Source organism: Lepus europaeus, chromosome 11 (genome assembly GCF_033115175.1).
Source record: "Lepus europaeus isolate LE1 chromosome 11, mLepTim1.pri, whole genome shotgun sequence".
NCBI lineage: Eukaryota > Metazoa > Chordata > Mammalia > Lagomorpha > Leporidae > Lepus > Lepus europaeus.
In genome coordinates this window covers 6,404,468-6,429,919 of record NC_084837.1, presented here as the reverse complement: position 1 = coordinate 6,429,919, position 25,452 = coordinate 6,404,468, and the positions used below count along the sequence as shown (strand labels likewise).

Below are 25,452 nucleotides of genomic sequence, written 5' to 3'. Positions count from 1 at the left end.
GAAAATACACCGCGAAGAACCTTAAACATAGAGCAGCAGTGATTTTGCCCACATGAAAGGGGGCATGAATTAAAACTGCAGCCGCAGCCCCGAGAACATGCTTTGCAATACGAGGAGATTGCTGTCATTGTATTAAGATGTCTTAATTATATGATTGATGTGCGCTTCAAAAGAAAACTCAGAAGCCATAGTGGCTCCAAGGGCATGGGTATTATCGGAGGGATAAAGCCAGCTTCCCCAGAAGAAAACCACTCGAAGAGGAAGCCTGGGAGGTTTGCATGGCAGAACTAATCAATAATGCCTTGGTTTTATCTATATTAAGTTTAATAAAATTTGATGACATCCATGATTGAAGATCACACATACAATTATGGTGACATCAAAGGTATTCTGTCACATATTCTCAGCTGGAGAAGTACAGCAAACTGGAGTCTGAGTGCCTATGGCACTGTGCACCCCTGGGAAGGATTTGCTCAGTGCCTTCTCTTCCTGTGTTTGCAAAAGGCAAGGTGAACACCCTTCCGTCTCACTTTCCCAGCATTCCCATCTCAGATTTTACAAAGCAGTGGGTACAAGAGCATGTCTCCAAAATCCACCAAATAACCAGACACCTGCATAGACTGGTTCCTTCTTTATCTTAGTCCACGAAGCCAGAGGAAGCTGGATCATTTCAAAGGAGGCTCAGCAGAAAAGGAAGGGGGCAGACTGGTGAAATTTCCACCCAGTCCTTTTCAGAAACAGGGACCTGGGCTTGGTTGTCAAATTTCACATGCAGCAATGCAGAACAAAAGAAGAAAACGAGACCTGCAATTACCTCTGCTTTCAGGGCTCAGCGCAAATCGCTCTAATCCCCTGGACTTTGTACCACTGTCATATTCTATTTTCTCTTCAACAGGTGTACAAATTGTTTGGGCTAGAGCTGAAAAATAGCACTCAGAGCCTACAGGCTGAATGGAAGCAAAGTATCTCATTTGCTTATTTGCTGTTGGTCCTCTGGTATTTTCCTCATTGCGACTTATTTTAATCAGATTGATGGCAGAAAATATTATGACTTTGCTCACAAAAGTGATTCAATTAGGTGAGCATTCCCTGATTTTATATCAGGCAAGTAAACAACTGGTGCCGGCTTCAACTGAGCTCTGACAATTCAGGTGAGAAAAATAACAAACTTCAGTATAGCCTGTTTTACACCTGTGTTCAGTGGCATTTTGTACTTGAGGATCTCTTACAAGATGGATGCCTAAGTGACGTCACACTATAGAAGTTGAGCTTTTATTTTACGTTGCTTTAAAAAAAAAGTTGTAAGTTGTAGAACAAAAAAGGCAATGAAGTCATGATAAATCATTAACAAACCAAAAACTGACTATGCTTCCCAAAGTCATCACTTTCCTAAAACTATGACTTGGATCCACTTTTATTATTAAAGCAAAACAGAAATTTCTGGACAAAAGTGAAGTAGTACATTTTTTACCAAATGCAGCATGTCCATTTCTCTGAGTATATAGATGATCCAAGACTCTGAACTAGAGCTCCTGGCTCCAAAACCATGTTTTGTCTGCTGTACAGCACTACCACTAGTTAAAGGAGTCAACATGATGTTGTGTTTTAAATTTCCTAATTTTTATAGGTTAGCCAATAACATTTTTATAGCCATTTAACACAAATTTAGAAGCAAGGGCAAGGGGGCTGTCTCCTAACTTTGCAGGAGTCTTGGGCTTTGGGTCAATTCATGTCCTCTGAGAAGCAGAAGCCAAGATGAGCCTAGCCACACAAGAGCCACAAACAGCTAAGTATATAAAGTCTGGTCTCACTTGGGTAGAACAGGCCAGATCCTGAGAAGATTGCTACTGGTCAGAATTTGGCTTCACCAAGAAGGCACCTCAATCTCTCGGTCCTGGAGAGAAGCAGTGTGTGCACACGGCATTTCCTTGCCGTGTGTGGAGGCACTGTGTTGTGAACTCACTGGAGCCTCCATCCCCAGTGAAGAGGGATATTATTAGCTCTGATTGACCAGGTCTGACGGTAAGAGAGTGAGAGTTAGTGCTACATGAATTACACAGAATGTGTATCAAGATGAAAATAAAAGCTGCAGTGTGCAGACAGAAGGGGTGAAGGGTCCATTGAAAATCAGAGAGATTAGCAACTCATCACATTATTTGTGGGTTATCAGGAGACAGAGGTAATGAAAGTGAGACCTATATCCTTGATCAATAAGAGTTTGACTGCATTTTGAGTTCATTTTCCCCTGCCGAGAGAGAGACAGCAGGCTTACTATTGATCACCGTGTTAATCCATAACCAGACTGGGCCTTAGCCTAGTGGAGCAAGCAGGAAAAATAAGATAATAAGCAGGAACTCTTGATCTTTTATTATGGTGTGCTAGATAAAGAGAGTACGGGGGTTCAAGGTGGAATACTTTATAGTTAACCCTTGCATTCCCTCTTAATTTGGAATGCATGAGATGAAGACATGCAGCCCACCTTACCCTGACTTCCATTTGACTTTATTTTGCCTGTTTCCTAACTGAAATGCATCAAGGCCCCCTTTTAAAGACTGGAGATAGATGATAACTGGGCCAATGAGCAGTCACAATGACAATAGTTCCATAAAAAAAAGGAGGAAGCGCCTTCAAACTCCACTCACGAAAGTCAAGAGAGATCAAGCACTGATTTCCTGTTTTTACATTTTGTCTCTCTATTTCAGTTACTGAATCTCAGAATCTTTATATACGTGTGTTACCAATAACATATCGCTCTATTGTTTCTTTTATTTTTTAAGATTTGTGTATTTACTTGAAAGGCAGAGTGACAGAGAAGGAGACAAAGAGGGTAGGAGGAGAAAGAGAGAGAGAGAGAGAGAGAGAGATCTTCCTCTGGTTCATTCCCTAAATGCCCACAGGAGTCACTCCCCAAATGGCCACAGCGACCCAGGCTAGGCCCAGCCAAAGGCAGGAGCCAGGAACACCATCTGTGTCTCCCACATGGGTGGCAGGAACCCAACCACTTTTCCAGACCCATTAGCAGGGAGCTAGATCGGAAGCACAGCAACCAGAACTCTAACCTGCATTCCAATATGGGATTCTGACATCGCATGCCGCAGCTTCATCTGCCTCACAACACTCTATTGCCTCAATAGGGAGTTCCATCTAGTTTGTGGTTAAGCAAGTGGGGAGACTGAAAGAAGACATTGCAAGTTCTGTTTAAGGCTGCTCTGGTTTCCCAAGATCCATCAAGTCACTCAAGCAGGTATCATCACTGATAGGATCATCTTAGAAAGAATTCCTTCAGCATTTCTAGTTACCAACCTGGTCTACATTCAACCCTTGCTATAATTTAGGCATTTCATGACCTGTTTTTATCACACACCACACACTCACACACACACCTATAACTCTCGCTCAGTGATTCAATACTTACTCATAATAACTTTTGCTTAAACTGATTCTACCGCCACTCTCACTAATCCATACAATGTCTTTGTACAAATTGGGAAAATGGGCAAACACAGTCAATAAAGCAACCAGGCAGGAATTGGGTGTCGCCTCACCCCCTTTTTCCATTGTGCTGAGTCCATAACGGTGTCCTTGATGTCTATGCAGAAGCAGTTAAAACAGATGAACTGAACCAGCCCTCTTGTACTTGACAAAGACACAGTTTGGTTTTTGCTCTGTTTCTCATTTAGATGGATCCAGCGCTTATCTGATTTTTCCATCTGGTTCTTCATCCCTCCACCCAAGGTCACTATTAGTAGTAAGTAGAAGCTTATATCACCCTAGAGTTGAGTATTCAGAAACAAAAGGAGAAAAGAGGGGTATGCATATGTGCACATTATGTGAGAAAGGGGGAGAAGGAGAGAGTAAACACCACTTAACGTGTTCTAATTTGGAAGAATTCTACTTAAAGTACTTTAATTAGAAGAATTGAGAATTCCATACAAAAATGAAAAATTTAAGTATAAACTTTTTTTTTTAATGAAATGCTTTGGGATCATTTGACACTTTATCATTGGCTAGCCAGGGAAATTAAACAACTCAAACAAGTTCCTATTGTTATTTATGGGGAAACTAGAACCCAACTCAGGGCTTCTAAGGTTGGAACCAGAGATGTTTCCGTAAAAGTAAGTTGAAAAAAGACTGAAACAGCATGGGCTACTGAGGAGCTCATTTTGAGAAATCATTAATTCCAGCTTTGAATCACCATATCCAGTGCTGATAACGGATAAATGAGTCCTTCTGAAGTGAGTGAAGTTCCTGACTGCTGCCTCAGGAGGCTTGTCAGCATTCAATTACATTTTGTATGAAGAAGAGAGTGTTGAACTAGGAGGATTTCCCACTACTCTTGAATAACAAAGTCAATGCTGCAAAGATTTGCCTGAAGCTTCCAGAACACAGGCAATGAAGTCAGCAGCATCATGTGGGAATGTAGAGAATTATATCACTATGATTCTGGAGCCAGTTTGCAGTAACAGATGCCAGAATTTCCATTGGGTAAGCCAGAAACTAGTTGTGAAGCCTTATGGAATGTCTCTAGACTTTCCTCTCTTCTAATAGTACCTTCATGATCATTCCTGCTTCAATGGTCCATTGTGTCCCATGGAATACTGATTCTAGTAGCTTTGTCAGTGCCATGTGTAACCAGAAGTCCCAATTCTTGGTCATTGCAGCAAAGCCCTAAAAAGACACAGGTGGGGTAAGCATTGTGGTACAGCACATTCAGCGGCTGCTTGAGATGCCTACATCCCACACTGAAGTGCCTGGTTCAAGCCCTGGCTCCTCTTCTTCTGATCTCACTCCCTGCTAATGTGTCTGGGAAGCAGTAGATGATGGCTCACATACTTGAGTCACTGTTACTCATGTAGGAGACCTAAATTGATGTCTTGACTCCTTGCTTTGGTCTGGTCCAGCTCTGACTATTGCAAGCATTTAGGGAGTGGATCAGCAGATGGAAGAAGCTCTCCTCTCTCTCTCTCTCTCTCTCTCTCTCTCTCGTTCTCTGCCAAACAGATATGTAAATAAATAAATATTTTAAAAAGAAGACTGTTATGCTGAAAGAATTAAAAAGGAGAGAATGATCCAACATGGGAAGCGGGATACACAGCAGACTCATAGAATGGCAGATTTCCTAAATAGCACTCTGGCCTCAGAATCAGCCCTTAAGGCATTCGGATCTGGCTAAAAAGCCCATGAGAGTATTTTAGGCATGGAAAACCAAGACAAAAAAAAGCCAAGGGGGAAAAAAAAACCTAAATGAAAGATCTCTGCAAGAGAGATCCCAGTAGAAAGAATGGGCCATCAAAGAAGGAGGTACCTTTCTCTGAAAGGAGGAGAGAACTTCCACTTTGACTATGACCTTGCCTAAATAAGGTCAGAGTTGGCAAACTCAAAAGGCTTCCATAGCCTTGGCAACTCATGACAAGAGCCTAGAGTGATTACTGACACCATAAGCAAGAGTCAATTGTTAAGTCAACAACAGGAGTCACTTACTCCCCATGTAGGATCTCTGTCCTTAATGTGTTGTACAATGTAAACTAATGCTATAACTAGTACTGAAACAGTACTTTACACTTTGTGTTTCTGTGTGGGTGCAAACTGTTGAAATCTTTACTTAATATATACTAAATTGATCTTCTGTATATAAAGATAATTGAAAATGAATCTTGATGTGAATGGAAGGGGAGAGGGAGCGGGAAAGGGGAGGGTTGCGGGTGGGAGGGAAGTTATGGCAGGGGGGAGCCATTGTAATCCATAAGCTGTACTTTGGAAATTTTTATTCATTAAATAAAAGTTAAAAAAAAAAAGAAGACTGCTATGAAAACAATAAAATAAAGTTTGTGATCTGTTTCAATAGGATGTTTCTATGTTGATTTAGGTTTAGTTAACTTTTATTTTTTTAAGAATGCAATAGGGTCCAACATTGTGTCTTAGTGGGTTAAGCCACAGCCTGCAGCGCTAGCATCCCAAATGAATGCCAGTTCAAGTCCCTGCTGCTCCCTGCTAATGTGTGTGGGAAAGCAGCAGAGGATGGCTTCAGTCCTTGGGCTCCTGCACACATGTGGGAGACCTAGATGAAGCTCCTGGCCCCCGGCTTTAGCCTGGCCCAACCCTGGTCATTGTGGCCATTTGTGGAGTGAACCTGCAAATGAAAGATTTCTCTCTCTGTCTCTCCTTCTCTCTCTCTGTAATTCTGCCATTCAAATCAATAAATAAGTTTTTTGTAAAAAAAAAAAAAAAGAAAGAAAAAGAAAGGAAATCAAGAATAATTGAATTGAGTAAATATTATCAGGAAAAGTTTGTGAAAGCAGAGGAAACCTTGCAATGGCTTTGAGGAAATGCTTAATAAAAACCAGGATGCAATTTCAAATGGAAAAATAATGTTTGATGTTTTCTATGCACTGAATGTTTGTGTCCCTCCAAAATTCTTGTTGAAATGTAATCCCTAATTCTGTTGTATTAAGAGTGGGGTCTTTGGGGAAGTGATGAGGTCTTGAGGGTTCTGCCCTGGTGAATAAGATTAATACCCCTGTGGGGGCACAGCCAGCGTCCTCTCCAAAAGACGCACAAGGCGCCATGTTGGGAGCAAGGGAGGAGCCTTTACCAGACATTGAGCTTGCCAGCCTCTGGCACTATGACAAATAGATTTCTATTCTTCATCAATGACCCGGGCTGTGGCACTTTGTTACAGTAGCAGGAATGGACTAAAATGAGATTTATTTAAACACCAAGAGAAAAATCTTCTTATAAAGGTATTGTTTTCTTGATTGTAAAGGAAAAATGGATTTCTTACAGAAAGTAGGACAAACATAAAAACATATGAAAAACAAAATATTTACAGAGATATTGTTGACATTTTGTTGCATAAACTCAGATTATTGTCCTATGCTCATGTATACATGCTAACTCTTCAAAAAATTGGAATCATATTATCTTAGTTTACTTTTTTCACCAAGCTTGTATGATTCTCCATATTCTTGAGCAGTCTGTGAAAAATTTGAGAAAATTATCTTTTAAAATGCAATTTTCCCTTCTATATCAAATGTAAAGTCTATTTTCCCCATTTGTAAGTGGGCTGATGTAAGTGGATAAAATTTTTTTTTTTACTTTTGTTGTAGCAGTGTTTATTACTGTGTTTATTACTCAGTCCCTCATTGTAGTTTAATTTTTTTTAAACTTTTATTTAATGAATATAAATTTCCAAAGTACAGCTCATGGGTTACAATGGCTTCCCCCTCCCAAAACTTCCCTCCCACCCACAACCCTCCCCTTTCCCGCTCCCTCTCCCCTTCCAATCACATCATGATTCATTTTCAATTCTCTTTATATACAAAAGATCAGTTTAGTATAAATTGGGTAACGATTTCAACAGTTTGCCCCCATATAGCAACACAAAGTGAGAAAAAAAATAAAAAATAAAAAATAAAAAATACTGTTGGAGTACTGGTTATAGCATTAAATAAGAGTGTACAGCACATTAAAGACAGAGATCCTACATAATATTTTTTTTAAAAATTAATTAATTTTCTATGTCATTTCCAATTTAACACTCTTATTTAATGCTATAACCAGTGGATAAAATTTTAAAAGACATAAGCGACTGCTATTGTGGTGGAATGGGTTAAGCTGCCACCTGCAATGCTGGTGTCTCATGTGGGTGCCAGTCCAAGTCCTGGCTGCTCCACCTCCAATCCAGCTCCCTGCTAATGCGCTTTGGGAAGCAGCTGAAGACTACCCAAATGTTTGGACCCCTGACAACCATGTGGGAGACTCAGATGGAGGTGCAGGCTCCTGGCTTCAGCCTGGCCCAGCCCCAGCCATTGTGGCCATTTGGAGAGTGACTCAATGAATGGAAAAATCTCTTCCTCTTTCTCTTTTTTTCTCTCCCTCTCATTTTGAAATTCTGCCTTTTAAATAAGTAAAATAATCTTTTTAAAAAGACATACAAAATCACTTCTCAATAATTAAAGCATTCTTTAAAAAGATCCACAAAATGACAGCTTCCCACTTTACTTTCATGTAATACTTACTTCCAAGTAGTTTGAGTTATAAGAAATAATTTAAAAAAAGACCTCTGTGCTGAACAGATCTTTCTTCCTGTGAGCAGAATGAATTATTGCAGCATACTTTACCTCTGCCTGTCATAAGACATTCTCTTAACCACTCCAAATACGCAGAGACACCATGCACAAAGTAAAATACTTCTGATCAATATTTTGACCTCAATTTTAAAAGCAGATTGATTAATTGATTGGGTCACATATTTGAGAAGCAGAGTTACAGAGAGAGAGAGACAGAGACAAGGAGAAACAGAGAGAGCTTCCATCCACTGGTTCACTCCCCAAATGGCCACAATGACTAGGGCTGGGCCAGGCCAAAGCCAGGAACCAGGAACTCCATCTTGGTTTCCCACATGTGTGCAGGGGCCCAATACCTTGGGCAGTCTTCTACTATTTTCCCAGGTAAACTGGCGGGTTACTGAATCAGATGTGGAGCAGCTGAAACTTGAACTGGTACCTACTTGGGATGCTGGGGTCACAGGAATTGGCTTAACCTGTCATGCCTCAACACCAACCCATGGTCTCCTTTTTGAACTAGGCTTTTTTTTTTTTTCATGATATATAACAATGTGATTTCAAGTATCAATTTTGTTGTTGTTGTTATTATTATTTTTTTTCCTATACCTGTAAAAAAAATCAAAACTCTTGGATTTAGAGGGCCAAGCCTGGTGAAGAGAGCTCTTTGTCACCAAGAATGCAGTATGCTCTGATGGAAAGGGTCTTTATCCCTCCAAAGCTAATGAATGTGAATTTTCAACTCAGCTCAAGAATCCTCAGCTGTCTCTGAGGCTCAAATCATTTGCTGCCTTAGAGTTTTGGCTGATTTCTCTTTGTGGTTCAGGGCAGGGCTGTGAGCAGGTAGAAGTGCCTGCAAGTGAGTGTCTGCTGAGCAAGACGATTCCAGCCTTGTGTTTGCTCCACTGACAGCAGTGTTAGCTGCCTGGCACTGCACTAGGCATGCCAATGCACTAACTTATTTCTCCCAGGTCTTTGGACAACAAGCTACTCAATGTAGGCAGTATTAACCTTGTTTACTTGGTGTGAAAATGAAGACAGGGATCTGGAAAAGCTAACTGAAATACATATGATCTACAGCACAGTAATGATTTACGTTCCTCTTTCTGATTAGGAGGCACGACCATCACCCAAAGTGCAGGGGCCCACTATCCAGGATGTCAGGAAAGATGGTAGAAACCTGGAAAGGAGAACCTGTGGTCCCTGTGGACCACTTTAATCTGTGTTCAGGAATTAGAAGAATTCAGTCTTCTCCCATGTAATGCTGTGGTGCTCAGGTAGTGAGTGGTATCTCTTCCCTTCATGGAAGCTGAGATTGGGCATCCTCTAACAGTTCCCCTAAACCATCCCACACAAGTAGTCATCACCAAGAGGACTGGTGGCCACCCCACCTAACGCCTGTGCCATACAACATCCCAAACACTGGGTTGTCTTTGGAGAAGGCTCCATTACACATAGCTCATGCAGAGAGGGGCCATGTGTTGTTGAATCTGAGGTTCTTTATCTCAGTGGAGAAGCTGACATGACTTCCAGAGCCTGACTTGATTATGGGGCTCCCAGTTCTCGTTTCACCTTGTCCCACACTCGAGGATGGCAACCCAAATCCCATCCGTTCTGTAGATGCATATGCCATGGTCACAAGGATGGAGTGAGCTGTTCAGATGCAATGAGGAATAGAAATGAAGTGCTCTCCAGGACAAGGACAAAACACCATTCCTTCCTTCCAAGTTCCAGACTGCAGATTGCAGTGATGTAATAATCTTCCTCCAAGTTCTCTTCTCTAAAGCAGAAAGTAGAAAGAGGGAAACAGAACACAAGCTGAAAAATTTATACTTTCAAATAGTGTTGCTTTCATTAAGAAACCAATATATGCTTTAAACTTTAGAAACAGTGAACTATTTACAATTATAATACAGCAAAAAGCTAACAAAACAACGTGTCGGCAGACCCATGGATCTGTGTATTGCTTCAACAGTGTTTGAACGGAATAGGCCTGAGGACTCTCTCACAGGCTTCGACCGCCTTCCAATCTCCTCTCCAGCTAGAACCTCCAGGGCCACTTCTTGGCCACCTCCTGCTTCTGGGACCAGCCCACAGCGGTTCTGTGGTCATCTCCTCACCGCTGACCAACCACGACCTCCCAGAATTATTCCACTGAGGTGGAAACTGGTCATTTGCATCTGTGGGCCTCCTACACCCACCTCTCTCTGGGCTTCCATTTCGATCCCGACGATGCGGCTCTGGAGGGCGTGGGCCACTTCTTCCACGAGTTGGCTGAGCAGAAGGTCGAGGCCAGCGAGTGTCTCTTGAAGACCAGCATGGAGGCAGCACCCTCTTCCAGGACGTGCAGAAGCCGTCTCGAGATGAGTGGGGTAAAACCCTCAACGCCATGGAAGCCGCCTTGGCCCTGGAGAAGAACCTGAACCAGGCCCTCTTGGATCTTCATGCCTTGGGTTCTGCCAACACAGACCTGGAGATCCACTTCCTGGACGAGAAGGTGAAACTCCTTAAGAAGATGGGTGACAACCTGACCACCATCAGCCTAGGCTGTGCTGGGCTCTTTGAAAGGCTCACCCTCAAGCACAACTAGGACCTCCAGAGTCCAGCGGCCTTGGGGGCTCTCTGCATCTCCTGGTATCCCCAAAACCACCATATACTAAAAAAGGATTTTTTTAAAAATTTATGTATTAGTTTGAAAGGCAGAGGTACAGTGAGGCAGAGGCAGAGAGAGAGAGAGAGAGAAAGGTCTTCCAACTGCTGGTTCATTCCCCAAATGGCCACAGTGGCCAGAGCTGTGCTGATCTGAAGCCAGGAACCAGGAGCGTCTTCCAGATCTCCCTTGAAGGTGCAGGGGCCCAAGCACTTGGGCCATCTTTTACTGCTTTCCCAGGCCATAGCAGAGAGCTGGATCAAAAGAGGAGCAGCCGGGACTCGAACCAGCGTGCATATGGAATGCTGGCACTGCAGGAGGCAGCTTTACCCTCTACACCACAGTACCAGCCCCTAGAAGAGGATTTTTAAAACATATATGCCTACATATAAACACAGAGAGAATGGAAGATGATATTAAAGCAGAAAAACATTTGGGGCTGGGAAATAAGTGAAAGACTGGCAAATGGATTAGCAGGTCCCAGAAAAATAAACAGCAGCCAAGCATGGGGGAACTTGTGAGCCAATATGCATTACATGGAAGAATTTCAAGAGTTTTAAGCAGGGTGGAACCACAGGTTTCTCTGAAACACAATGAAGGTGGAGGAACTGGGACATTAAAATTAGAAAAATTGGTTGAAAAGTTTTCTTAAAAATAAATCAAATTTCTAGATGTCTGCCCCAGCTCACATGGTCAAAAATGTCCCAACTTCACCCTAGAGAGACAGGACCAGCTGCCACTTTGGTTATGCAGCTCTTAGGAAGAGAAAACAAAACTCAGAGGAGAGTAGGAACAATGTCTGAGGGCCCGCGCAAGGAAATGATGTCACTTCTTTTCCTACTACATCACTTCTGTGTACATATCTAGCTGTGAAAGACGACTGGGGGATGAAGTTTCCAGCTAGGTCGTCATATGCTTACCACAGAAGCTCTGGAGGTCCTAGTCCTGCTTGAGGGTGAGCCTTTCAAAGAGCTTCTTGCTCTTTACCATAGAAGAGGGAGCGTGGGGGCAGTGCTGTAGTGCAGCAGGTAAAATCTTCACTCGTGATGCTGGCATCCCTTATGGGTGCTGGTTCAAGTCCCAGTTGCTCCACTTCTGATCCAGCTCCCTGCTAATGAAAAGCAACAGAAAATGGCCCAAGTATTTGGGCCCCTGCCACCCACGTGGGAGACCTGGATGAAGCTTGGGTGGGGGGGTGGGTGTTGGATGGGAAAAGGATACAAGTTAGCTGTATTTGGAGGCAAGAAGTCAATGTCTAAGTCCATAAATTCCAAGAATATTGCTCCAGAAAGGCCAAATGGGACAGATGCTCAATGGATAAGCAGTCTATAACAGAGACTCCTGGGAGTGTGGAAGACAAGAGGGAAAGTCAAGTGCACTCATCCCCAGCTGATACCGCAATGCAAAGGAGTAGCAGGAAAGGAAGGAAGCCCACGAGACTGTGCATTGGTCCCAAAGCAGTATATGTTGAGTACTGGAAATCTCTTAAACACATCACCAGGATTTCTTATTCTAAAATTGTCCACTAGAAAATTTTTGTTTTTGTTATGTATCATGCACTTTGAATGGGGTCTAAAGTGAAAGGTTAGTGGGGAAATGTTGAACTCAATAATTAGTGATAATATAGGATTGGCATCATGGCACAGTGGGTTAAGCCACCACCTGCAATGCTAGCCCATAAAGATACTAGTTTGAGTCCCAGCTGTACCATTTCTGGTGCAGCTCCCTGCTAATGTACCTGGGAAACCAGCAGAAGATGGCTCCAATGCTTGGACCCCTGCACCCATATGGGAGATCCAGAAGGAGTTCCAGACTCCTGGCTTTGGCCTGGCCCAACCCTGGCCGTTGTGGCCATTTGCTGAATGAACCAGCAGATGGAAGATCTTTCTTTCTCTCTCTCCCTTCCTCCTTCCCTCCTTCTAACTCAGCTTTCAAATAAATAAATAAAAACATCTTAAAAATAATTAGCAATGAAAATTCATTTCTAGTCATTTAACAAGAGATTCATAAAAGAGCAGGAGAAGGAATACTGAAACACTACAGTACACTCACTGGCTACTTCTGGCAGCAGCTGGCTGTGTGAGATTGGTAAATCACTCAGCCTCTCTGGGCTTCCATTTCTCTGCCCTTATAAAAACAAAAGCTAGAGTTAAACGTATTAAGTTATTTTGCCATAAGGTATCAGAACCTTAATGATAATACATTTTATAATTTTCACTTGAGCCAGAAATACTACCCTGAAGACTGAGCCCTGCATGGTTGAAACACAAAACTCAAAGGAGAAGAAATGTTTCATTTGTGCTATCATCAAAATAATCTTCCTAGAGATCACATTATAAATGATTCCCTCCTGCAAGAGAGCAATGCTGGCATAGATGCAGATGGATGGATGTAGCTAATGTAAAATTTTCAGCATCATTTCACTTAAATACAAAATTCAAATTCAACAAACATTTATCGTGCCAGGAGCTGTTCCATGGGAAGAATGTAAAACAGTGACCCAGTCCTAAGAAAGCTGACAATGCAATGAAGGCATTATTTCACAGTAGGTTTTCTTTTTTTTTTTTTTTTCTTTTTAATTTTTGACAGGCAGAGTGGACAGTGAGAGAGAGACAGAGAGAAAGGTCTTCCTTTTGCCGTTGGTTCACCCTCCAATGGCCGCCGCAGTAGCGCGCTGCGGCCGGCACACTGCGCTGATTCGATGGCAGGAGCCAGGTGCCTATCCTGGTCTCCCATGGGGTGCAGGGCCCAAGCACTTGGGCCATCCTCCGCTGCACTCCCTGGCCACAGCAGAGAGCTGGCCTGGAAGAGGGGCAACCGGGACAGGATCGGTGCCCCGACCGGGACTAGAACCTGGTGTGCTGGCGCCGCAAGGCAGAGGATTAGCCTAGTGAGCTGCGGCGCCAGCTACACAGTAGGTTTTCAACATGAAATAATTTCTACCTAAAATAATAGAACAAAATATGAAGACCAAGAAATGCTCAAATTAAATTACAAAAACTTCCAAGCCTTCTCCAAATTGAGGTTCACTTTCAGAAGTGACTCACAAAATCTTTTTAATATTTTTGCATATACCATAAGTAAATATTGAACCATTTGTTTGTGTTTACTATGTTTACTATGTGTTTATATATAGTATTACTATATATATATAATTAATAACACATTAATTTTAGTATTTACATCAGCTTTTTATACATATAATAATTCTTAAATGAAATTTTCAAAATTGACAGAGAAATACAATTGGCATCAGAACAGCAACATGTTATAAAGCATAATTACTTAATTTTTTAAATTAACTCAATGTAATTAACTAATACATCAATAATTAAGTAATATGTAATTAAGTAAGTTATAGTCTCTGCCACTTAGTCATTTAATCATAAAAAGGAAGCATATTTTTATAAATAAATAGAATAAACATGAAATCTATTAATTAGCTGTGTGGTTGGAGCTAAGAATAAAATTATCTATTTCCACAATCTGTGTAATCAGAACACAGGTTTTATGAGGAAGTACATAATTATTATATTAGTATGGAGCAGGTGCTGTGGTTCAGTGCCTTGGTTTAAATGCTGGCTCTGCCCCCTTACCAGCTCTGATGTGCAACTTCACCTCCCTAAGTTTATTTATCCATCAGTAAAATGAGTATAATGGAGCCTACTACAGTAGGTTGTTATCAGAATTAAATAAAACAATGCATGGATAGATCTTGCTATAACCCTTGACACTGGGAAAATCCTAGGCACAATTTTATCTAGCCTGTGTGAAAAATTGATGATTTGATATTAAATGAGAATTCTGTGATATCTTCCCTACAGTCAACCTAGTGCATCTCTGATTGCTAGGAGAAACACAGTAATGGAAGCAGGAGTATTAGAATCATGATAAAAGTTCTAAAGAACTCCTCCTCCAACAAATTGTGCATTCTCTTTGAAGGATGTCAAGATCCTGCTGCTAAAAAGTTCTCAATTCCTTTTGCAAACTACTACAGCAAATTAGCTCTGATGGCTGTGGGCTCACACTTCCAAAGGGGAAGCCCTGTGCATGGGTCTTTTGAAAGCTAATGTCAAGTGAAAAAAATCTGTTGGAAGGACATGAGGAACGCAAAGTATCCTTGTGATGGCTGGAATACAAGATTTGGAACCAGGTGGGAAAAGCAGCCATTCTTGAGGGTGGACATGGGCCAATAAGGCCCAACCACAGTACAAGAATCAACTGGTCAAAGCCAGCATCTTGGGCAAAGTGTGAGCCTTTCCTCCAACTGTTTGCTAGGCATTGGACAGGTACCCACACCTGTCTGTACAGAGGAGAGAAAAGAAGATTTCCCCCTGGACCACTACCAGGAGGGGACACTGTGTGATGGGTGCCTTGAGAAATATGAATGGCTTCTGGACAGACTCAGATCATGGGTTTGTCACAGTCAAGTGCAAGAAGAATCCACGGAACTCCAAGGAGCTTAAATATAATTCCACTAACATAACCAGGGGATACAGGAGAAGCAGCTCTCACTGGGAGATGTTTAGTAATCACAATACTTTGAAGGATTCACATGTGAGGAGGTGATCTAAACATAGAAGATAATTATAAACTACAGTGTTGCAATTTTGGGGTGTGGTATTATTTACTAATACCATGTCTATTAATTTGTAAAACACAACCCACCCCACAAATGTGACAAATATCAGCATCAGTAAATCCCTATCAGAAAAGTAGATACATATTCAGATACAACTGGTTGGAAACAAGACATTCTTTTCCCCCACCTATTGTTTTCCTATCTGTCAACTCCCTTCCCTTTAGACAATGTGTTGTTCTAAACACAGCAAAGGTAAAATTTTAAGAAAGTCATTCAAAAGAGCACATATCCTTTGCTATGCTAAATACACACACACACACACACGTCTCATATTATAAAGCTGTTCATAAACCTTCCAGGTTTAATTGGCCATGTTGAGATATTGCAAAGAAATATTTCCCGAGAATGGGAAATGCTTTTTAATAAGCCTGAATCTGGAGCAGCAATCAGATAGGAATTCAGGGAATGTTCTGATATTAGTATTAGGAGGGCGTCTTTGCTTGTGTCTGTTAAATTTACAGTGCTTAATTTTTCAACACCAAGACTCAAATCTCCAGTAGATGTTTTATTCACTTAGTTTCCTTTGTCTGCAGAATGAGGCTCTCACTGAAATATTTCCAAGGAGGTCCCAGACGAGATCTTTATAGACAGAGAGGTAATTGCTTAAATGGAATGAGTTGGCTCTAAATCTTTGTACATGCAGAAAGTCAAATAATATTCCAGTGATATGGGAGTTAACAGATCTGGAGTTAGAAGGTAAAAGCCATGGAACAATACATATACTGAAGAGTGAAAAAGGAAACCATGCAAGTTTAGGTAGACACCAAACGAAACTATATTTTTTTCAAAGGCTCAAAATTCTGTATTTTGCTAAACGTTAAAGAGTATGAATTACACTACAGTTCTTAGAATACATAGAGAAGGGGTCAGGTGTTTGGCACAGTAGTCAAGACACTGCCTGGGATGCCCATATCCCATATTGGGGTGCCTGGGTTCAAGCCTTGGCTCTGCTTCCAAGTCCAGGTTCCTGTTAATGAGGACCCTAAGAGGCAAGCAGGTGACGGCTCAAGCATTCACGGGTTACTGTGGCCCACATGGGAGGATCCACATTGAGTTCCAGGCTCCTGACTTCAGCCTAGCCCAGCCCCAGCTTTTGCAAGCATTTAGGGGAAATGAAACAGAGGATGGAAGATCGCTCTTTGTCTATCTCTGTCTCTCCCTCTTTCTGCCTTTCAAATAAATAAAAACAAATAAAATCACTTTTAAAGAGAAAAACAGACCTTATGATTCTTCTTAACAATATGATTTGACAGGCACAATGTTTTAATTGTAATAAAGCATAATTTATCCCCTTTATGTTTAGTTTTGTCTTCTTCTTTAGTGCCTCTGTGCTGTGTCTGAAACATCTTTGCTTACCCTGTGCTCTCTTTTCAATCATAAAGACATAATACTTGCTTTCCTTTTAGTTCTGTGATCCATCTGGGGTAACTTCTTGTGTATGGTATAACATGAATGCCACATTTTTCACTTTGATATCCTATTGCCTCAGAATAATTTATGGGGAAAAATTATCTTTTTTCACTGAATTGTTTTGCATGCTTTTTGAAAATTAACTGATCATGTATTTGTGGGTCTATTCTTGACCTCTCTTTGTTCCAGAGGTTTATTTGCCAGACTGTACACCATACAACCTTATTCAATTATTGTAATTTTATAGTGAGCCTTGAAATCAGGTAGTGAGAATCTTCCACTTATACTCTTCTGAAAAATAGTGTCTGCCTACTCTAGCCTCTGCCTTTTCATATATGTAGAGTCAGCCGGCCAATTTCTATTTTTAGAACTTATTTTATGGAATGGCTCTGTGGCACAGTAGGTCAATCCTCTGCCTGCAGCACCAGCATCCTATATGGGCACCAGTTCTAGTCCCGGCTACTCCTCTTCTGGTCCAGCTCTCTGCTGTGATCTGCAAAAGCAGTAGAAGATGGCTCAAGTGCATGGGCCTCTGCACCCATGTGGGAGACCCAGAAGAAGCTCCTGGCTCCTGACTACGAATCAGCTCATCTCCAGCCATTGAGGTCATTTAGGGAGTGAACCATTGGATGGGAGACCTTTCTCTCCATGTCTCTCTCTCACTGTCTGTAACTCTACCTGTCAAATAAATATATAAAATCTTCTTAAAAATATTTTATTTATTTGAAAGGCAGAGTGACACAGGGAGAGAGAGAGAGAGAGAGAGAGAGAGAGAGAGAGAGAGAGAGCTCTTCTATCCATTGCTGCACTCCCCAAACAGCTGCAATGGTCAGAGCTAAGCCAGGAGCCAGGAACTCCATCTGATTCTCTCACATGGGTGGCAGCAGTGCCAGGACTTGGGTCATCTCCCACTGCTTTCCTAGGTGCATTAGCATGGAGCTGGACTGGAAGCAGAGCAGCCAGGACTTGAACAAGTGTCCTGATATGGGATGCCATTGTGACAGAGAGTGGCTTATCCCATTGTGCCAATGCAAGCCCCTGTCGATTTCTTTTTTAAAAAATCCGGGACAGAGCTACCATATCAATTCTGAACATGCTCTAGCTCTGAACTTTTCCATGAAGGAGAAATAAAATGAATCTGTTTTAAGTTGCTTTCATTCTGGGGCCCTTTCACTGAAAAACCAAACCTAATCCCAGTTGATACCAACTTTGATTAACTCAGATGGGCCATTTGCCAAGCCCTGGCCCAATTGCTATGGCCAGAGAAGTATGAGGAGGCAGGACTCTGGAGTCACAGGAAGTGATGGTAGAGAAGAGCAGGTGTCCCCAGAAAGTCAGGGCACTAGAGCTGGAAGGATTGGAGAGGATGTACAGTTGGCTGAACTGCTAATGCTAACCCTTGCCAACACAGCCCCAAAACTAAACAAACTGGAAGTTATACATGTCTCAATGTGTCTTGTGTTTGATATTCTGTGTTTTTAAAATCACTCTCCACTTAAAACAAGCTTGGAGCTATAGAGTTGATTACAGATTCTGAAACAGGAACAACCACACCTAGAGTGAAACCTGTGAAAGGACACACCCACCCAGGGATCCTGGAAATCCCAGAGCCTGTTCTGCTGGAGAATGCTGCCAGCAGCTCAGCTACCTGAGAAGCCAGAAGCCCATCTCGCCCACTTGAACCACGGCACCTGTCATATGACGAAGCTTCTGAAGAGTCCTGGTTCATCTGCTTGTTTGCTTGCTCGGTTCTATTTGATTTGCACTTGTTCAAAGAGCAAGGTTAAACAAAAATAGAAAAGGACACATCTCAGATTGGAGGATGAAGATTGGGAAGTCACAATTGGAAACTTCATTTTAAAGACAGATGCTGATGGGACGGCCTGTGCCAAATGTTTTCTGAAACCCCAGGTAAAGTTCTGCAATGTGGAGGTGGCAGAACTACAAAGCCCAAAGCCAAACCCAGCCCAGCCTTCCTGTTAGTGCCTGATGACACCGCATGAGCACTGCAATTGGAATGTGATGTTGAGAGATGACTCAAGTGATCCAGTTGGCAGACAATCTAAATTCCTTGGAAGTGCCTTCCAGCCTGGGTTGAACTCCCTGCTCAGAGCGGGTTGGCTGATCTTCACAGTGTGCAGCTATGGGATGAGAAAAAGCGTCAGCTCGCCTTGCAAGCTACACGGCAGCTTCAGAAGCTGCTTGGCCACACTGCAGATGGATGGATGCTTGGCTCCGCTGTTCTGAGGATTACTCCCTGCTCTTCATCCTTGGCCCATGTCTGAGTCCATCAAATCACAGTGCAACTGATGCCTTTCCAAATATCCAAGCCAGAAAGGACCTTGGAGATCACTGAAACTCCATCCCCTGGTTTTCAGATGAGCAAACTCATGTACTGGGCCCTCTATGTGGGGTGACTTCCTTGCCCTTGAACAAGAAATCTTGTTTTGTGTTTGTCTTGCTTCCTGCCCATGCCTCTTTTTCCTTCTAAAATCATTTATCCTAACGCCCTCCCTATGTTTCAACCTATCAAATGTATTGAATCTCAAAACAAATGAAATTAGAAGATCATGGAAGGATTTCAAATACTAGTGTGTGAAAGATATGATATTTCATTTGCTTTAAAGCAATTAATCTGAAATATTATCGTCAATCCTTGGCATCATTTTAACTAAGAACTTGTCTGTCTATAGCGCAATGCCAGAGAGCACACAAGCAGGATTAAACGGACAAGAACCACAGCCTCAGACTTAACAACAGCAGACAGGTTGCTTTGGGGCATTAGCAATGAGTGGCCCTGGTAAGAATCACCCATGTTTTCCAAACCCGTAGCTCTCAGATGCAGGTCAATGCCTGAGTACTATGAGAGCCATCAGGGCTCCCTGGGCCTGCAGACCTGCTCAGGGCCCACTGGGGAGATGAAACAGCTGCATCCTCTTTTGCTTATTCTCTGCTCCCGTCTCCAAGGTACCATGTCACACGGTGTCCTTAGGCTCGGAATCAACCTCATGATTCTAGCAAGAAAATAGGCCTTTACAAGTGACATGTTGCATCTCATCTTTCTTTCCTTCTTGATTTATTTTCTTTGCCCTAGTTTGCTTCATTTACAATACAATTTGCATTTTTGTCAATCACTGAAAATATCTTATGGAATAAGGTATGATTTATGTTATATATCATGCTATATCAATTCGTGTCATTAATGGGTGTGCATGTAAATTTGCGCGTCACAGAGAGTAAGCTTTGACATCACAGCAACCTGCTTTGAATCTCTGTTCTCCACTCAGCACCTGTGTGAGCCAGGACATGCTAATCTACCTCTCTGAGACTGTTTCTTATCTGTGAATTAGGAATGAAAATACATGAGTTTCTGCCCCAGGAAAAGCTGTCATCACTGAAGACAGTGGCTGAAATATCTTGGTATGGCCTGAGACGAGGCATCACACATGCATCATTTACAATACCTCTTTGTGAAACAGGCCACAGGAATTGTATACAGGGATGATTCTGCCCTCTAAACAGGATTGAGCATTTGCTGCCAAATCAACAATACTGAATCCAACGATGTCAACACTCCACTATTTCCCCTTGCAAAAGTGCAAGCTGTTGCCGTCCCTCAAGTGCCATATTGATACAAGAAGAGAGAGAAATAAGAAACACAGAAGAAGGAGGAGCCAGGGGGACCCCCTGGATTAATCCTCAAGTCTGTACATAACATTTACCAACCCAACAGGAGCAGCAAGCTCCCCACTTGGATGCTCATTGGCCAGTTTCAATTTCAGCATCACCTGGGAACTGGTGAAAAGTGTGAATCTTGTTTTTTTTGTTTTGTTTTGTTTTGTTTTTTTTATTGTGTAGCCCGAGAGTCTGTGATTTCACAAGCTCTCCAGGTGATTCTCAAGCACACTAAAATTTGAGAAGCACTGCTGGAGAATCATAACGCTGGAAGATACTTTTAGCCGTCCTCAGCTAGTGACGGTAGAACAAGCCAATGCCACACAGATCAGATCCAGCCCCCAGGTGTACCTGGTGGGAACTGCGAAATGATTTTTTTTTTTTTGACAGTCAGAGTGGACAGTGAGAGAGAGAAACAGAGAGAAAGGTCTTCCTTTCCGTTGGTTCACCCTCCAATGGCCCCCGTGGCTGGCGCACCGCGCTGATCCAAAGGTAGAAGCTAGGTGCTTCTCCTGGTCTCCCATGGGGTACAGGGCCCAAGCACCTGAGCCATCCTCCACTGCACTCCCGGGCCACAGCAGAGAGCTCGCCTGGAAGAGGGGCAACCAGGACAGAATCCAGCGCCCCAACTGGGACTAGAACCCGGTGTGCTGGCGCCACAAGGCAGAGGATTAGCCTATTGAGCCACGGCGCAGGCCGCAAAATGATTTTTTTAATGACCTTCTGCAGTCTTAAAAATTTATATTTCCAGGTTATCTTGCAAAACCAAAAACTGTGGCAAAACTGAATCTACATTTCCACAGAATTGTATTTAACAAGTCAAGGAGTGGAACAGGCCCATCCTCTCCAGTTTGCCAGAGTCCGCTCCAGTGCCAGTTCTGTTATTACCTCTATTACCCATCTCTAGTCCCTGTTAGGTCCCTGTGAGCATTTGGCTTGTCCTCTCCTAATCTCAGTCAACCCCTTAATGCCATTCAGAAAGAAAACTTCAAGTCAGAGAATTTAAGCAATTTCAGTTAGCAAGCTAGGAATCGAATAATGTATTCTATAAATGATAGCTCACATTACAATATCATTTGCTAAAAAGAAAAATAATTTGGACCGGAATGCTGCTAGTGTGTGAGACTTCTGTACTGTCGTTCTACACCTTTTTCCCTTGCCACTGTCCCTGCTGCTCATTCCCATGCACCCCCTTCAGAATGTTATTTGGAGAAGAGAGGAGAAGAAAGACAGTGTGAATCACTGAGCTTCACGAGGGACAATCAAAAAACAAACAATTTTGCTCTCACGGTGACTGGATCTCATCTTGGATTATGTAGTCAAGGCATCTCATTTCTAACAAATGCCAGAAATTACACTTGGAAGTGGTATGTTTGTGTCTCTGAAAGAAGACACTTGGTGAGTACATGTGACATGGATATTTAAAGTTTTCCAAGTGATTTTCCAGGTGATTCTGTTCTATGCAACAGGATTGGGAAACAGAGATTTGAGCACCCTGATGTAATACAATTGTCCTCTCTCTGCCACCCCTGGAAGGTGACATGACAATTTTCTTTACTGTTTGTAGACTGAAGGTGCTTCCTTATACTTGGCTGAAATCCACCACTTGCAAGACCTCTCTTCCACCTACTTCTCTAGAAAGCCTTTTGAGGATATTTTACAAACCTCCACCCAGTCTCTCAATTGTTCTCAAAATGATTTAGTTTCTGAATGGAGATCCATCTGGCCACCACACTCAGGAGATATAGTGAGACTGAACTTTTCACAGGAAGAGCTAGGAACTTTGGATCGTTTCTCTTATTCACAACAAGCCAGCAAAGTGGATTTCACTGTCTTTTTTTTTTTTTTAACTTTTATTACACTATCTATTTTTTAACTGGAAAAAGCAGACCTGGGACTGGGGAAGTCGTGGATATAAAAGCAATGCTGGCCTGCAACCATTTGGTACCTGAACCTGTGGACAGCATTTTTTAAGTGAGTGCTTCCAGGCTTACAACACTCTATTTCCAGGTCAAACATTACCAAGCAAATCTTGACATAATTTGTTTTAGAACCAGCCAAGATCTTACTGAACATAAGATTGACCTTGCAATAGTCTGGCAAAGGTGCACACTTGACCCATCACATGCATCCACCTAGAAGGAAGAGGTGCTAGCCCCTAAACTCGAGACAAGGGCCTTGACAGAAGTGAGAGAACAGCTGATGATTTACTCCTAAGAAATCCTCAACAGGGGTGGGAAACAAACACTAAATGTGAGTTCTGACTGTTAAAGTGTGGGCTATCTATGGACATGCAAAAAAAAAGGGGGGGAGAGAGTGCCAGGGTTCAGTTGGTTTGCTTTGTGTTGGGGGTTTATATAATATATGTATTTTGGGGTTTTAACTGGCATAATTTTACACCTTTATGGAATACAATGTAGTATTTCAATACATGTATCTAATGTGTATGGGATACAACATGATGCTTCAATATATGAATGCAGCGTATGGGACACGATGTGTTGTTTCAACACTTGCATACCATGTGTGTGGGATGCAATGTGGCGTTTCAATACATGCATGCTATATGTGTGGAATACAAGGTGGTATTTGAAGACATGTATGCAATTTGTGCAGGATACAATGCGGTATTTCAATATACATGTATACAGTGTGTGTGGTTAGGGGTTTTGTTTTTTTAGTCCCTGTTCTCCCTGCTTTCTCCATTTTCCAATTCAAAATAATGGTAAATAAATAAGGGTTTCATTTTTTAAGGAACTGTCACCTGTAATTCCAGCGAAAACTCCCCAACAATAAAAAAAAATAATAGGAACTACAAAGTGTTCCAGAGTGTTAGTCTTCCTTTTGCATCTTCTCATAAATCAAGAAATCTTTGCAGGTCTCGTGTGCTTGGGTTTTGTGTCTCTGTCAATAGGTAACAAGGTGATTTCAGAAACTACAGATTCCTTCTTGTATTTTATCTCATGATACTGCATTTAGGGGACAATAACGTAATTTTAAATGCATTTATAGGGCAGGACTTGTATCTATTTCAGAGAACTGAGTCAAATGTATTAAACTTAGGCTACATTGTAAACACTGTTTCAAATTCTACAGGCTAGCCTTTTATATAACACCCAAAAGAAAATGAAATGTGAAGTCCAATTTATATTTTTATTTTTAAACAGTTATTACAAATTGATTCGTCTTTAATTGAAAGTTACATGGTTTGATTATACAATCTCAATAACATAAACAAAGGCAGTTTGCAATCACTTGATTTATTTCATGTTTCTCCACTTTGCCAATATTAAATTAATTCATATTCTAATAAAAATAATTCCTAATGTTGAGAAAATACAGATAAGTAGAGAGAAGCTTTATTAAGATCATTAGTATTAAAACTAAATCCTTTTTTTCTCATTAAAGAAGACACAGTCAATTTAATTAATGCACATTAATCCCTAGTTGACATTAAATTCATCTAAAAATCTACACTTATACGGATTATTAACACCAAGGCATAGAAAATGTTTAAAATGATTAATCCATAGAAGAAACACATTTCTAGAGATTCAAGTGATTATATTTTAAAATGGTCTATAGATGAACTAATCATTGAAGGCCATTTCTTCAGTTTATTAGACACTTCACATTTGAAAAAAAGGAAACAGAAAAGTCTCTCTGTTTCTAAGGAAAAAAATAGAAAATGTCACTAGAATATTGACTTAGAATTGATATATTCCTCTAAATTGACATAAAATCACAATAGGAAAGTTAAACATAAAATTATCTTTATGTTTACATTATTTAAATCTTTATTTTGGAAGATGGCTCTATCACTGTGAACGTTTCTGGGTTTGTTTTTTGTTTTTTTTTTCCTTTTACTTCTTCCATAGAATGGAAATTATTATGGAGCAATGAATAGTTCACCCCCTACATTTTATAAATCATTGTAGAATGTAAAGCTGTCTTATTTTAAAATGTCTTTAAGTATTAAGTTATTTTAATTGGACTTTGAGAATATATTGACCTCTAATTGTAAGTATGTGCCTGGTGGAATATTTTTATTTTGTCTTTATCAATCTGTTTTCAGGTTATAGGTCACTTTACAAAGAATGTTATCACATATTTAACAATAATTTTAAAACCACATTCTCATCACAAGTCCATGTATATCAGCCTTATAAAAAATTAACTTCAATTCATGAACCTCTCTTATTTAGGAGCTCAGACTTTCCACCAGGGCAAGACAAGCAAGACAAAATAACTGTCTTTCTAATAAACACTGACTTACAGAACTTACCTTTCACATTAAATAACAGCAACAAGAAATAGACTTGTATTTTGTCCAGCTTTTCAATTTAATGATAAGCTCCAGAGCTAATTAATTTAATAGACTACAAGATGCCAATTTTCTTTATTTACCTTTTTTGTCTTGATAAACATTAGTGTGCTTGAATGGACACCTCTATTTTCCTTGGAGTTTTAAAGCTTCCTTTCATGTGCATGAAAAATGGCTAAATATGTCAGGGTTTATCAAACAGAGCCTTGCTTTTTTGGCTGGTCCCTTTCTCCTTATCTGGCAAACACATTACCCTCTCCATCAAAATGCGGCAGAGCAAACACTGCAGTGGGCCGCACACACAACCAGAGCTACCTTGAAACAGCCTCTGGACTCTTTAAACTCGGCTAGAAAGCTGATTAGGTCCCAGATCTTTGGGCATTATCTCATTTTTGATAGCTGTGCTATGAAAAGGCAATAAAGAAAAAGCTGTCTAATAGGAAAGCAAGTTAAAGTGTCTGCTTACTTAAGAGCTGTACTTAAAAGGAAGGGGGGAGAACTGTGTAAACTAGTTTAACTATTTGCTAAATCTCAAAGGAAGCAATGTTGAAAAAAAGAATTTATATATGAGTTAAAGGAGAACCATGATGTTTCCTTAAACCTCAGCATTCACATACAGGAAACAACACACACTTTGGCATATTTTCCTTTGGAGGACATTCTAGTGTCTTCATGTATTACCTTTCAG

The 25,452-nt window shown here is 41.2% G+C and overlaps 1 pseudogene; it reads left to right on the top strand.

The window, feature by feature from the left end:
- The window catches only part of LOC133769739 (ferritin light chain-like), a 74,822-nt pseudogene extending 64,169 nt beyond the window's left edge, over window positions 1-10,653 (top strand).
- Window positions 10,654-25,452: the final 14,799 nt, after the last annotated feature.